At 34.4% G+C, this 16,526-nt stretch overlaps 1 non-coding gene across 1 annotated transcript; it reads right to left on the bottom strand.

Annotated features, from left to right (window-relative positions):
• Positions 1–658: 658 nt before the first annotated feature.
• Positions 659–762, bottom strand: LOC116882162. The gene has a single exon (XR_004385561.1). It is a non-coding gene; the product is annotated as a U6 spliceosomal RNA (small nuclear RNA).
• Positions 763–16,526: the final 15,764 nt, after the last annotated feature.

The raw sequence follows: 16,526 nt of genomic DNA, 5'->3' as shown, positions 1-16,526 counted from the left end.
CAGTGCTCCTTGCAATATGGGCCCTCCTTAATACCCACCACCTGGCTCCCCCAACCTCCCACCCCCCGCCCCTTCAAAACCCTCAGGCTGTTTTTCAGAGTCCATAGTCTCTCATGGTTCACCTCCCCTCCCAATTTCCCTCAACTCCCTTCTCCTCTCCATCTCCCCATGTCCTCCTATTTCTGTAGACTTTTATATATTATATTCCTCTTAATATATGTTTTCCTTCTTTGTCTAGGTCAAAGCTACTCTTTATCAAAACTTACCTTAAAAGATAAGAGTTACTTCCTAATTCATTCATTGTTTTTCCCATACCACACTTAGAAACCTGCAGACTTGTTAACTCCTCCCAATCACAACTCTGGTCAAACCAGTGTATGTTTTTAAGTTTTTAATTCCAGTTAGTTAATATACAGTGTAATTCAACACCTGGTGCTCATCACAACAACTGCATTCCTGAATCCCCATCATCTAATTCACCCATCCCTCCACCCACCTCCCCTCTGTTAACCGTAAGTTTGTTATCTATAGTTAAGATTCTGTTTCTTGGTTTCTCTCTCTCTTTCTCATTGTTTCCACTTATTTGTTGTGTTTCTTAAATTCTGCATATGTGTGAAATCATATGGCATTTATCTTCCTCTGACTGACTTATTTCTCCAAAAGTACATGTTTCATGAATTTGCATGTCATCCTTGCACAGGAGCCATGCTAATCTTCTATGTGTCATTCCATCTTTAGGATATGTGCTTCTGAAGTGAGCACAAACAGGAGTGTTTTTTTGTTTGTTTGTTTGTTTTTTAGATTTCATTTATTTATTTGACAGACAGAGAGATCACAAGTAAGCAGAGAGGCAGGCATAGAGAGAGGCCGATGCAGGCCTTTTCCTATACCACACTGGAAACTTGCAGACTTGTTAACTCCTATGCTGAGCAGAGAGCCTGGTGCAGGCCTCAATTCCAGGACCCTGAGATCAGGAGCTGAGCCAAAGGCAGAGGCTTAACCCACTGAGCCACCCAGGCACCCCGAACTAGTAAATTTTTTAAAGTCTGATGGTTGGGGCACCTGGGCAACTCAATCAGTAATGCATCTGACTCTTGATCTCAGTTCAAGTCTTGATCTCAAGGTCATTGAATTCAAGCCCCACATTGGGACCTATATAAAAATTATAAATAAAGTCTGATGGTTATATAATCCCATTGTCTCACCAATGAAGCTCTAAGAATGAAACTAATGACTGAGAAATGGAAGATGCTCACTCTCCTCATGCTTTTATAATGAATTGCTTAAATTGCCTGTTGCTTAGATTAATTTCTTATTCTTTTCATTATTCCAAAGGGTTTGGCCTACTCAAAAGAAAATAAGAAATCAACAATAAGTTCAACAATTATTAATATTTCACAGTTGAGAAAATTGAACACAGAGGTTACAGAGTTAGTAGGTGACAGAACCAAAATTTTACCTCTAGGAGGACGACTCAAAAAAACATACTCTAAACCATTATAAAATACTGACTTTTACCAAAGAAAAATAGACAATACACAAGTATTACACTGGAAGTGATCATTAAATTTTATAGTTTCTAAGCTAGGTAGTGCTAAAATACCTTACATTTTAGCAAATATTTAAAAAAAATTTTGACCATCTATTAAATATGAGCTTGTTTAATGCTAATTTAAACCAAATACATTTAAAGTTTGGACTAGTCTTTTTCTAAAAACAGAAATTCTGAAAACAAATGAAAAAGAAAACTTTCAAAGGTCCATGAAATAAACACTGACTCTGATATCATATACTGTCTAAAACCAGGCTTCTCCACTTACTGACTTTGTGGCATTGAATGTGTACATTGGCCTTTCCAAGCTACTCTAAAATAGTAATTGTAATAGTGCCTATTCTTTTCAGTATTATGTATATGAGAAAGTACCTAGCACCACAATTATTGACCATTGTCAATTCCTTCCTTTAAATGTATGCTTTAGGTGGCATTCTCTACCTACTTAAAGTGGCTTCAGCATTTTGTTATGAGTTATTTTGATGCATAAAAATGCATATCATTGGGACACCTGGGTGGCTTAGGCATTAAGCCTCTGCCTTCAGCTCTGGTCATGATCCCAGGGTCCTGGGATCGAGCCCCACATCAGGCTCCCTGGTCGGTGGGAAGCCTGCTTCTCCCTCTCCCTCTGCTTTTCCCATGCTTGTGTTCCTTCTCTCGCTGTGTCTCTCTCTGTCAAATAAATTAATTAATTTTTAAAAATGCTTGTCATTTACAAATTATCACTCTGGTATTTGACAAATGGTTAAGTGAACTTTCAATATTACTTAGCCCATATATGTTCTATATACATGGAAAAGAAATTCCATGACATTAAAACAAAGTATTGAAAAATTTCATAGTCACTTCAACAGAATTTTACATGATATCAAAAGAAAGGAAGAGAAAGAAATCATGCTCATTCTTTTTATTTTCATTCAGTTCTCTGCATTAACATCCACTTGTTGCAGCTCCAGAAACTAGCTTGAAGAATATAAATGCTGCTGATTAGATAGTTTTTGGTCTGAAAATTTTACAAATAAAGGCGGGAGATTGAGTGAAATTAGAGTGCAAATAATTTAAGAAAAGAAAGTTGTCACTATACCCAGATATCATGAGTTTTTTAAGAGAAATTATGATGTTTCCTTCTTTTTAACTTCTGTTAGTTTAGATTTTTACTGAAAGTGCATAAGAACTATTTTCTAATCACTCTCTGACTAATGCCAAAGAATCAATAAGCTAGACATTTGCAGCAAAAATAAATGATTATATCACTTATCTTACTGTATCAGGGGCTGAAGATTAAAAACAAACATATACACACATTGGCAACTTTGGAATCACCTTTAGATGCTTAAACATCCCAGACAAAACATACATTATGAACACAGATGGACTTTATGTGTAGTTTATCATTACATAGATAAACTAATACAAAGAAGTATACAATGAGCTGGATATATGAATATTATTCTATTATGAGAATATTGTGTTCTAACCTTAATGATTAGCAATCGTTGGCAGAAAAGATTCCATAAAGACCAACACTTTAAATAGTCAAAGATCATAGTATTGACTATATATTTCAGCTTTTCAGAAAAAAAAAATCTCTAGAAGCTTATTCCTTTTTAAATGAAGCAAGATGACTTTGATTCTTATGACTGAATGGGCCAAATTAGGAGTCTTTGGACAATACATTAGGAACAAACAGCTTTGGTTGCAAGAGAAGATCTAAATTACACTGTGCCATAAAGGAGTCAACTTTTCTCAAATAACAAGACACTATATATATATGTGTATATGTATATACACATATATACACACATATATATTTATATCTATATATAAATAATTATAATATTTATATTTTATATTACTTATATTTTATATTATTTATTTATATTTTATAATATTTATATATAAATAATCCTATATATATATATATATATATATATATATATATTTCCTGTTGGAACTTATTCACTGACTCAACATAGGCAAGTTGCATTTCTATGATTCTGTTGTCCTTTCCCACAAGATTGCAGGTTGCCATATTTCCAGGCATCCCATTTATATCCTAATCCTTCTAAATGCCTGTTTTGCCAGAACTCATTACTTGACACTTTGCTACAAATGAGATTGAATTTAAAAGTATTTAGATTTTACCTCTTATAAACTGGAGGTGAGTAGGGTAAAGGTTTAGGAAATGGGCAATAGTGTTAGCTGACCTATAGTTTCAACCACAGAAGTAAAGCTTTTTAATGGAGCTCTATACAGCTAAAATGAAATCATGTTGTATTGGACCTATTTTTTAATATAACACTATGTTTCCAGTATACACTATTAACACTATGGATAATAGAGAATATGTTCACACATTAAATAACTCAGATACATGTTAAGGGAAATATTGTTTTAGAACATTTGCTTCATTCACCATGGCATTTATTTCTGTTCTTCTGTTTAAACTGAGTTTCAAACAACAGTATGAGGTGCTTTAAATATAATCACTTTATGGATAGAGGAAGTGTCATGTTTTTCATTAGTAAATCCCTTAGAATTGCTGGAATGTTAGTATTATTTCAATTATAATTGATAAATCACATGGAACCTCTGAATGGGACAGATTGTTGAAGTTTCAGTAAATTTCTTTTTTAATTTAAATTTAATTTTTTTTGTTACACATAATTTCTATTTATTTATTTATTTGTTTGTTTGTTTATTTATTTATTTTTAATTTTCAGCATAACAGTATTCATTGTTTTTGCACCACACCCAGTGCTCCATGCAATCCGTGCCCTCTCTAATACCCACCACCTGGTTCCCCCAACCGCCCACCCCCCAGCTCTTCAAAACCCTCAGATTGTTTTTCAGAGTCCATAGTCTCTCATGGTTCACCTCCCCTTCCAATTTCCCCCAACTCCCTTCTCCTCTCTAACTCCCCTTGTCCTCCATGCTATTTGTTATGCTCCACAAATAAGTGAAACTATATGATAATTGACTCTCTCTGCTTGACTTATTTCACTCAGCATAATCTCTTTCAGTCCCATCCATGTTGATACAAAAGTTGGGTATTCATCCTTTCTGATGGAGGCATAATACTCCATAGTGTATATGGACCACATCTTCCTTATCCATTCGTCTGTTGAAGGGCATCTTGGTTCTTTCCACAGTTTGGCGATTGTGGCCATTGCTGCTATAAACATTGGGGTACAGATGGTTGTTCTTTTCACTACATCTGTATCTTTGGGGTAAATACCCAGTAGTGCAATTGCAGGGTCATAGGGAAGCTCTATTTTTAATTTCTTGAGGAATCTCCACACTGTTCTCCAAAGTGGCTGCACCAACTTGCATTCCCACCAACAGTGTAAGAGGGTTCCCCTTTCTCCACATCCCCTCCAACACAGGTTGTTTCCTGTCTTGCTAATTTTGGCCATTCTAACTGGTGTAAGGTGATATCTCAATGTGGTTTTAATTTGAATCTCCCTGATGGCTAGTGATGATGAACATTTTTTCATGTGTCTGAAAGCTTCTGCACAGCAAAGGAAACAGTCAAGAAAACAAAGAGGCAACCCACGGAATGGGAGAAGATATTTGCAAATGACAGTACAGACAAAAGGTTGATATCCAGGATCTATAAAGAACTCCTCAAACTCAGCACACACAAAACAGATAATCATATCAAAAAATGGGCAGAAGATATGAACAGACACTTCTCCAATGAAGACATACAAATGGCTATCAGACACATAAATTTAATATTTTATAAGTAATCTCTACACCCAACATGGGACTCAAAATCATGACCCTGAGATGAAGGGTCACGTGCTCTACTGACTGAGACAGCCAGGCACCTCAGTTTCAGTAAATTCTTTTTTGTTTGTTTGTTTATTTGTTTCAGTAAATTCTTAATAAAAACTCAAACAGATGAAAACAGATTTTTTTTTAGGTTGAAATTTTATTTATTCCATTAGTTTATTGTGTTTTTTAACAGGTGTTTTCTTTTTTTCTGTCTGCATCTGATCATGTTCATTTCTTATCTTTCTTTTATATATTATTCTTTTTTAATTTTTTTATTATGTTGTTATTCACCATACAGTACCTCATTAATTTTTGATGTAGTATTCCATGATTCATTGTTTGTGTATAACACCCAGTGTTTCATGCAATATGTGCCCTCCTTAATAACCATCACTGGGCTAACCCTTCTCCTCAAACCCATCCCCTCTAAAACCCTAAGTTTGTTTCTTGGAGTCCATAGTCTTTCATGGTTCATCTCTCCATCCAATTTCCCTCCCTTCATTTTTCCTTTCTTGTCCTAATGCCCGCCATGCTATTCCTTATGTTCAACAAATAACTGAAACCATATGATAATTGACTTTCTCTGGTTCACTTATTTCACTTAGCATAATCTTTTCCAATCCCATCCATGTTGATGCAAAAGCTGGGTATTCATCCTTTCTGATGGCTGAGTAATATTCCATTCTGTATATGGACCACATCTTCTTTACCCATTCGTCTGTTGAAGGGCATCTGGGCTCTTCCCACAGTTTTGCTATTATGGACATTGTGACTACGAACATTGGGGTGTATATGGTCCTTCTTTTCACTACATCTGTATCTTTGGGGTAAATACTCAGTAGTGCAATTGCCAAGTCATAGGGTAACTCTATTTTTAATTTTTTTGGACTATGCATACTGTTTTCCAAAGTGGCTGCACCGACTTGCATTCCTATCAACAGTGTAAGAGAGTCCCTCTTTCTCCACATGGTCTCCAACATTTGTTGTTTCTTGCATTGCCAATTTTTGCCATTCTAACTCGTGTAAGGTGGTATCTCAATTTGGTTTCTATTTGAATTTCCCTGATGGCTACTGATGATGATTTTTTCATGTGTCTGCTAGTCATTTGTATATCTTCCTCAGAGAAGTGTCTGTTCATAACTTCTACCCATTTTTTGACTTAATTATTTGTTCCTTGGATGCTAAGTTTGAGAAGTTCTTTATAGATCTTGGATATGTCCTTTGTTTGAAGTGTCATTTGCAAATGTCTTCTCCTATTCCATGGGTGGCCTCTTCATTTTGTTGACTGGTTCCTTTGCTGTGTAACTTTTTATATTGATAAAGTCCCAAAAGTTCATTTTTGCTTTTGTTTTCCTTGTCTTTGGAGATGTGTCTTGAAAGAAGTTGCTGTGGTTAATGTCAAAGAGGTTACTGGCTATGTTTTTCTCTAGAATTTAGATGAACTGCTATCTCATCTTCAAGTCTTTGATTCATTTTGAGTTTATCTTTGTGTATGGTGTAAGGAAATGGTTTAGTTTCATTCTTCTATACATAACTGTCTAATTTTCCCAGCACCATTTATTGAAGAGAATGTCTTTTTTCCATTGCATATTTTTTCCTACTTTGTCAAAGATTATTTGACCATAGAGTTGACAGTCCATATCTGAGCTCTCTACTCTGTTCCTTTGGTCTATGTATCGATTTTTGTGCCAAGACCATACTGTCTTCTTGATCACAGCTTTGTAATATAGTTTGAAATCAAGCAACATGATGCTCCCAGGTTTGTTTTTCTTTTTCAACATACCCTTGGTGATTTGGGGTCTTTTCTGGTTCCATAAAAATTTTAGTGTTCTTTCTTCCAGCATAATGGTATTTTGATTGGGATGGTGTTGAAAGTATAGATTGCTCTGAGCAACATAGACATATTAAGGTTTATTCTTCCAATCCAGAGCATGGGATATTTTTCCAACTTTTTCTGTCTTCTTCAATTTCTTTCATGAGTGTTCTGTACATCCTAGAGTATATATCATTTACCTCTTTGGTTAGGTTTATTCCAAGATACCATATGGGTTTTGGTGCTATTGTAAATGCAATCAATTCTTTAATTTCTCTTTCAACTGTTTCATTGTTAGTGTATGAGAAAGCAATTGATTTCTGTGTGTTGATTTTTTATCCTGCTAAATTACTGAATTGCTGTATGAGTTCTAGTACTTTGGTGGTGGAGTCTTTTAGGCTTTTCACATAAAGTATCATGTCATCTGTGAAGAGAAAGAATTTGACTTCTTCTTTGCCAATTTAAATACCTTTGTTTGTTTGTTTATTTTGTCTGATTGCAGTTCCTAGGACTTCAAGTACTGTGTTGAACAATAGTGGCAAAAGTGCTCATCCTTGTCATGTTCCTGATCTTAAGAGAAAGGGCTTTCAGTATTTTCCCATTGAGAATGATATTCGCTGTGGGTTTTTCATAGATGGTTTTTATAAATTCAGGTATGTTCCCTCCATCCCTGTACTCTGACAGCTTTTAATCACAAAACTATGCTGTATTTTGTCAAATGCTTTTTTGGCATCAATTGAAAGGACTACATGATTCTTCTCTCTTCTCTTATTGGTTTGTTCTATCACATTGATTGATTTGCAAATGTTGAACCACCCTTGCATCCTAGGGATAAATCTCACCTGGTCATGATGGATTATTTTTTAATGTACTGTTGGATCCTATTAGCTAGGATTTGTCGAAAATCTTGGCATCAACGTTCATCAGGGATATTGGTCTGAAATTCTCCTTTTTGGTGGGGTCTTTGCCTGGTTTAGGGATCAAGGTACTGCTGGCCTCATAGAAAGAGTCTGGAAGTTTTCCTTCTGTTTCTATTTTTTGAGACAGCTTCAGGAGAATTGGTATTATTTCTTCTTTGTACATTTGGTAGAATTCCCCAGGGAATCCGTCAGGTTCTGGACCCTTGTTTTTTGGAAAGTTTTTGATCACTGCTTCAATATTGTTACTGGTTATTGGTCTATTCAGTTTGTCAATTTCTCCCTGTTTCAGTCTTGGAAGTTTATAGGTTTCCAGGAAGGCATCCATTTCTTCCATGTTGCTTAATTTATTAGCATATAGCTGTTGATAATAATTTCTGAATATTGTTTCTATTTCCTCAGTGTTAGTTGTGATCTCTCTCCTTTCATTTATAGTTTTATTAATTTGGGTCTCTTCTCTTTTCTTTTGGATAAGTCTGGCCATTCCTTCATCATTCTTACTAATTCTTTCAAAGAACTAGCTTCTAGTTTCTTTGATGTGTTCTACTGTATTTCTGGTTTCTAATTCATTGATCTCTAGTCTAATCTTAATTATTTCCCTTCTCGTGTGTGGGTTAGACTTAATTTTGTTGTTAATTCTCCAGTTCTTTGAGGTGTAAAGAGCTGGTGTATTCTGGATTTTTCCATTTTTTTGGAGGGAGGCATGGATGACTATGTATTCCCCCCTTAGGACCCCTTTTGCCATATCCCATAGATTTTGGACTGACGTGTCTTAATTCTCATTGGTTTTCATGAATGGTTTAGGTTCTTTTTTTTTTTTTTCCTGGTTGATCCAAACATTCTTAAGCAGGGTCTTTAGCTTCCAAGTGTTTGAATTTCTTCCAAATGTTTTCTTGTGTTTGAGTTCCAGTTTCAAACCATTGTCATCTGAGAATATGCATGGAATAATCTCAGTCATTTGGTATGGGCTGAGACCTGGTTTGTGACCTAGAATACTGGCTAGAAAATACTGGCTAGAATACTGACCTAGAAAACTGGCATTTGGGGGCTTTTGTTCTCTGGTGGCTTCCCATGGCAGCTTTCTGCAAGTTTTCTGTCTCTTCTGAGATTCAGAGCAGAAGTGACTATATCCAAACATCTGTATCAGAATAGAAAGATCACAACCTATATTTCCTTAAGCACTCCAGGTCACACTGTCTCCATTTTTGTCTGCAGTGCTAAAAACCAAAGTGTCCTGGGCCGTGCATCCCTCAGTGCCATTCCCAGCCCTTGCTTCCAGGTCCAGACACTTCCCTGCCCTTTGTGCTTCTAAAACCTCCAGGACCCCCCAGTTCACACGTGCACCCCTGTAGCTCCTGGTTTCAGTCTGGGGAGATCCCCTGAATTTCTTTCCTGCTCCTACTGGTCTGTGAGTCTGGGGAGTCACTCCTACTGGGGAGTCACCACTCCCCAGTGTGAGAGGTTTTTGCACTCGGGCTGTGCAAGATCCTGGTGGCACAGGATGCCAGAGGCTTCCACCCCTTTCCATTTATTTTCCAATATCTGCCCACAGAATCACGGTTACCTGCTTCATACTTTCAAACAAACCACTGGAGATATTCTGTTGGTGTAGATCCAGATATATCTTCTTACATCTCATGCTGATTCCATGTGTGTTCCTAGTATTCTGGAAATATTCAGTCAATTCAGGGGACTGGATGAAGTAGGGTCCCTTACTCCTCTGCCATCTTGCCTCCTCAAACTAAAAATTAGATTTTTAAATCGCAATACACCTTTACTCAAAGAAACTGAAACAATCACTAAAGTTTTTTTTTTTTTTATGCTTACAAAGCTAGCTATGGATTTATATGCACCTGAGATGATTTTCAAAGCAAACTCATGCCTCTACTTCAGTCTGTCTGAATCAAAACATCTGGGGTGTAGAATCAACATAGCTCTATTGTCAACAAGTCACCAGCTTTTTTTTTTTTGCGTTAGTTTTCAGACCAACATTTAATAACAAGTATATAACCTAATGTTGTACACTTTTAAAAAAACATCATTTCTATTATTTTAATATAGTAACCTGCAAATAAGACTAATTAACAGTTACTAAGAGTGTAAATGAGCTTCATCAATAAAGTTAATTTAAAATAAAGCAAACAGTTTTATTCTGGGAAGTTTGGATCTCCAAAGATTTCAAGATATATGATCTGATACACAATTGTAACACTGAAGAAGAAAAATATTAAAAGAAAGAGATTGTGCTAACAAATTAAAAAGTCTAGAAAGCTTTGATTTCTAATTCATTGAAATTCGATTAAGCTACTTGTCCGAGAAGAAGTTTCAGTTCAAGATCCTCAAAAAGTTCAAGTTTTCTTTGAGATTCATTGCTACACAGCTACTGTTCAGCAGACAATTCAACTTGCTGATGGGTTAATTAATTACATCAGTCCAACTGGACGGCAAATTTCAAATTGCTCAATGGAGTGTTATCACTACTAATGATTTTTTATTCTATATCTTGATGGAGGAGAGTTTATCATTAAGGACCAAATGAACTCCAAAACTTGGTTAAGATCTCTCTTAGAGAAAATAAGGTTTAAATTTCCTCCCCAAATTTTAAATTCCCCTTAATAAGATGGCATGAAACACAGAAATATGTTAGCAATGAAAAAACAGAATGCATTTTAAGTTCTCCAGATTAAAATAATTATAGTAATAATTTTAAAAATGACAAAATAGTCTAAATATTGGAATTTTAGAGGGGCTCCTGGACAGCTTAGTTGGTTAAGCATCTGCCTTTGGCTCAGGTTATGGTCCCAGGGTAACAAGCCCCACGTGGGACTCCCTGCTCTGTGGGGATTCTACCTCTCCCTCTCCCTTTGCTGCTCCTCCTGCCTCTGTCAAATAAATAAATATTTTTAAAAATTAAAAAATAAAAATATTGGATTTTTTTTTCTTTTAGTGTTCTCTTCCCCTACATATACTGTTTTTCTTATATGGATATGTTTCTCTTTTACCTAGATATTTTTATAACTTTCCCTTCTACTTACTAGAATATATGCTAATATTTTAACAAACTTCATGTTACCTTGTAACTTGTGTTATAGTTTCAACATGTCTTCGTTTTTATTAATAACAATTGTGAAAATTAACTTCAATATTTAATAAACTGTCATACTGATTAGGCCAGTCTTTATCTTTTCATGCTGTCAAGTAGAAATGCTCACTAAAAAGTAACAAAATATGTTGTTATTTCAAATGATATAATATTATTATTGGTAATACTGATAATAATGTTTAAAACTTACCAAACTGGGTAGTGGACTAACATATTTGTGACTTTTCAACCTATTTTTAGGTCCCATGCAAGTCATAAGATATTTCAAGTTTTATTTTAATTCAAAATCTTCCTTAGTAATTTATAGGTAAATGCAAAAACAAAAACAAAAACGAAACAATGTCAATTCTACCAAGGCATCTTCTGCAGATATCTATATGCACATTTATTGTTATAAAGGTTTTTTTTTAATTTTCTAAAGACTTAAATAAAAAGACATTAACAGGAATAATAATAAATGTGAGAAAATGGTTAATACGTAGGGAATGTTTTCTATATACCAGGTACCGTACTATGTAGAATTGCAACATGGATTCAAACAGACCTAGGATTGGTCTTTTTTATACCTTGAGAATTTTGTTGATTTCTCTAAGCCTCAGTATCCTCATTTATAAAACAGGCATAATTAACATAACTGCTTCATAGGTTTGCAATGAATAATTGTAAGAATAAATGGAAAATGCAAAGTAAAAGCTCAGTATAAGGTAGATTGTATGATGATTATGAGGATGATTAGCAATGCATTGATTTCTGCTTCTTCCTCTTAATTTTTAACCTGTTAATCAATCTTTGTGTTTTGTTACTTAGCACAGAACCTGCAACATTACAATTACTCAAAAAGATTAGTTAAACTGGGATGGGTGGCTCAGCCGGTTAAGTATCTACCTGTGGTTCAGGTTATAATCCCAGGGTCCTGGGATTGAGTCCTGAAAGGGGATCCTTGCTCATTGGGTGAGTGTGCTTCTCCCTCTGCCTGCTGCTCCCCTGCTTGTGCTCTCACTCTCTCTCTCTGACAAATAAAAAAATAAAATCCTTAAAAGAAATTAGTTACACTGAAGAGACTATATCAATGTATGCTCAGAGAGTATCTAAATGGATATTTCACTTCCTAATTTATTTATTTTCAATTTAGGTGCTAACTTCTTTGAATTTTGTTTTATTGTACCACCCCTCTATACAGTATTTTTTGTTTAAATATTCATTTTATTTAAACTAAGAAATACATCAATTATTTTATTTCCTTATATTTTCATCCTGTTTTCCCCTTATAATTTATTTTATTGACAAAGGGTTATGAAATATTCAAGTAAATCATATACATTACTAATAAATAAAGGAAACAGTAGCACAGAACACATAAAAAATGTATTTTGTGTGTATGTGTGTTTGTATTTTGATGCTTTTTGGAAGAGGTTGTTGAGAGAATGTGACTGCTTGTTGAAATGTGAGTTGGACCTGGGGAACTGGAGTCTCCTTATCCTCTCCTCTATTGTTGGAGTGTACATCCCACTCATCATTCCCACAGTAGGAGCTGTTTCAAGGAGGTAACCTTGACAGAGTAAGATGTTGTTGAGACTATCTAAATCCATTAAGACCACTCTATAAACATGTAAGATTCTGGTGGCAGATGCAGAGAATTACTTGTCTTGTGGCCACCAAAAACAACTCTTGTATATAAGGTTTTTTTTTTTTTTTTTTTACTTATTAAACCTGCCACCTTCCAATCTGGGGTAGTCTGCCTCTTTTTTCCTTTCTCTCCTTGCTCTCTGAGTACAAGGGCCACTTTCAGGTTTCACCCAAGAAACTCTCAAGTTTGTGAACAAATAATGCTATAGTTGGTGTTATTATTTTTAGGACAAATTGGGAAATATCTTTGAATAAAAGGAAATTCAACATTAGGTGAAATTGGCCTTTAAGAAAAAAAATTTTTGCTTAGAAATCTGAAGTTAAGTAAGATTTCATCAATCCTTTTAAAATAGAAATTTTGTATGTGTCATTCTTTTGCTAAAAAAAAAAAAGGAACTGATGAGTCTGGGTGGAAAGATAGCATATGGAACAGAACAATGTCAAAGCTAGAAGAGAAATGAGTCAGATGCACTTAGCATTTAGCTTTAGATTATTGAAATTATATGTTTTCTTCCTATCTTAAAGAATTAATAATAAATGAAAAGTAATATACAAACTAGGATAAACAAAAAATTAGCAATTCTAAATAACTAGTGGGAATTTAAATTTATAATAAGCTTTTTTGGATATAACAGTACGTCATGGTATTGCACAAAGCTCAAAACCACATGATGATAGACTATAAATAGAATCAATGTAATTTTTAGTAGAATTTATTTCTTAAAGAGTTGATACTAACAACCACTTGAAACCATATTGAGTTTCATTTCATTTTTGGAATGTAAATTTTTCTTTTCTTATTCATTCTGTTTTCTGTTTTCTGACTTAAATAATCAAATAATTCATTTTAAAAAGAGATATTGGAGAAACTCTGATATGTGCAGGAAACTTGCAAAAATTAATTTAAACCCAATTGAACTTCTGAGCCATCACAGTATCCCTTTAAAAAAGTTTCAGGGGAAAGAAGCTCAATACCATGGCCTTGCCATACAAACAAACTCAATAAAGGGAATTAAAAAAAAAGTGTCTGGAGGGAAAAATTAAATGAAAAAAGAGTAAACCTATCAAAACAAATTTCTTTTCTCTAAATTGGTATGGCAGTGTTTCTTCCTCTGCTCTAACCCACAATAATCAAGCATTAGATCAATGTCTATTTCATTGGAAGATTATGGATTGGAGCCACAGGATGTTTTGAGAGTTTGTCTGGTCAATTTCCTTGCCTTCAGGTGAGGCTATCTCTAAACTGGTTTAGACAGATGAGTATTATAATTGTAATAATTTCTAGCAAGAGTGATCTCATGACTTTCTTTCATTTATTTCTTCATTGATGAGCTCTCATTATTTAATATTTATTTAAAGTTAAGCATTATCTGAATGCTTCAACTCAAATCTTGTAAAGTACCTAGAATAGTGCCTGACATATTGCAGCTACTTAGGAAAAATCAAATAATTAAAGTCAGTGAAAAGTCTTGTGTCTTTTTTCCTAGTTTCCCAGGCTTTTAATTCTCCATTGACAAAGTATGAAAGAATAATAGAAGTTCAGATTTGAAAGAATCTTAAAAATGTGCCCACAATTCTCAACTTGGGTTTCTCAAACTGAACTGCTACCTTTAATACTATACCAAATGACACTAGCAACATCAACAGCAAAAATGCAAATGTATTGTAGAAACTGTTACAGAACAAGGAAAATATATGGAAAAGAAAAGGTCCCCAGGTAAAGGCGAACTAGATAGTGTTCTGGCAGCCATCAAGGATAGAGCTGAAGACATCCAGAAAGGAGTTGGTGAAGATGATAATTACCAGTGAAATCAATGAGACTTACATTGCATAAAAAATATAATTTAAAAAGTTATTAAGAAACCAGTAGCTGCCATTTAAGGTGTTGATTCACAGGAGATAATTAAGAAAATCACAGCTTGACCATCTTGGAAACAAATGTTTCAATGCTGAAGAAGTAAAATTACACTAAGAAAAAATTGTAAAAAAGAAGTTTTTCTCTAGCCTATCTCCAAAAATTGATGTTTGTTAGAATTAGTTCAAAGGAATGGGTAAGCAAGATACTCTAATGAATATTCATTAACTGTAGTTATTTGGGAAAACAAATTGTGTTTTCTAGTGAGTGGAATTTTCAGCTACAATGGATGAACATGATTTGAATGGGCATGAAATTCCAAGGCTATTTAAAAGAGTGATGCTTAAATTAAAATATTTGGGGGTTTTCTATCTATATTTTTGTTTTTGTTTTTTAGTTTAATTCCCTTGTGGTCTAAGAGCATGCCTTGTGTGATTTTTATACTTTTAAATTTGTTAAAGTATGTTTTATGGATTGAATATGGTCTATGTATGTGAATGCTCTGAGTTTGAGTACAATATGTATTCTGCTAATTTTTAATATAATATTCTATAAATGTTAATTATAATCAGTTGATTGATGATGGTTTTTTTTTTGCACACTGGATCTTTCAGTTATAGGTAGAGGTGTATTGATATCTCCAGCTTTAGTAGTGGATTCATCAGTTTATTTTTTATCAGTTTTCACAGTTTCAGTATATTTAGGCCATTTATATATTTATTTTTCTTTGTTTTAAGATTTTATTTATTTATTTTACAAAGACACAGTGAGAGAGGGAACACAAGCAGGGGAAGTGGGAGAGGGAGAGGCAGGCTCCCCACTAAGCATGGAGCCCGACATGGGTCCTCATCCCAGGACCCTGGGATCACGACCTGAGTTGAAGGAAGACACCTAATGACTGAGCTACCCAGGTGCTCCAAGACTATTTATATTTAAAATGATTATTTATATGGTTGGACTAATATCTACCATAATTGTTACTCTTTTCTACTTTTTCTATTAATTGTTCTTATTCTGTTTCTTTCTTTTTTTAAATTTTTATTTATTTATTTGACAGATCACAAGTAGGCAGAGAGGCAGACAGAGATAGAGAGAGATAGAGGAGAAAGCAGGCTCCCCACTGAGCAGAGAGTCTGACGTGGGGCTCGATCCAGGAACCTGAGATCATGACCTGAGCCAAAGCCAGAGGCTTTAACCCACTGAGACACCCAGGTGTCCCAGTTCTGTTTCTTTCTTTGTCTTCCACTCTTTTTCTGCTTTTCATGGTTTCTATTATTTTGCATGATTCAATTTTTTCTCCTTCCTTAACATGTAATTTATACATTTTTGAACATTTTTTTAATTCAGTAATCTTATTTTATTTTATTGAAGTCTAGTTGACATACAATATTACATTAATTTCAAGTGTAAACATAGTAATTTGACAATTCTGTACATTATGCAATTTTTACCACAAATATCTACCATTTGTCACCATATAGCACTATTATAATACCACTGACTGTATTCCTTATGCTGTAGCTTTCATCCCAATGACTTATTCATTTCATAAATGGAAGCATGTAACTCCCACTTTTTTTTAGTGGTTGCCCTCTTACTTGCAATATACACTTAATAGCTAACCCAAGTTCTCTTTCAAATAACGTACCACTTCTTAGGTAGTACAAATACCTCATATTCCCAATTTCTTTCTCCAGTCCCTTACAATATTAGTCTCATTAATTTCACTTATCTATAAACTGTAAGTACTAAATACATTGTTGTTATTATTTTGAACAAAGTATTGGCTGTTAGATCAGTTAAAAATAAGAGATTATTTTACTTTAATTCCTTCTCTAATGCTTTTTCTTTCTTTGTGTAGACTTGAGTTTCTGACTATA

The sequence above is a fragment of the Lontra canadensis genome, unplaced genomic scaffold (assembly GCF_010015895.1).
Source record: "Lontra canadensis isolate GAN:19392208 unplaced genomic scaffold, GSC_riverotter_1.0 scaffold81, whole genome shotgun sequence".
NCBI classification, from domain to species: domain Eukaryota; kingdom Metazoa; phylum Chordata; class Mammalia; order Carnivora; family Mustelidae; genus Lontra; species Lontra canadensis.
The sequence above is the reverse complement of the archived record's forward strand: the minus strand, read 5'-3'. Positions and strand labels throughout refer to the sequence as shown.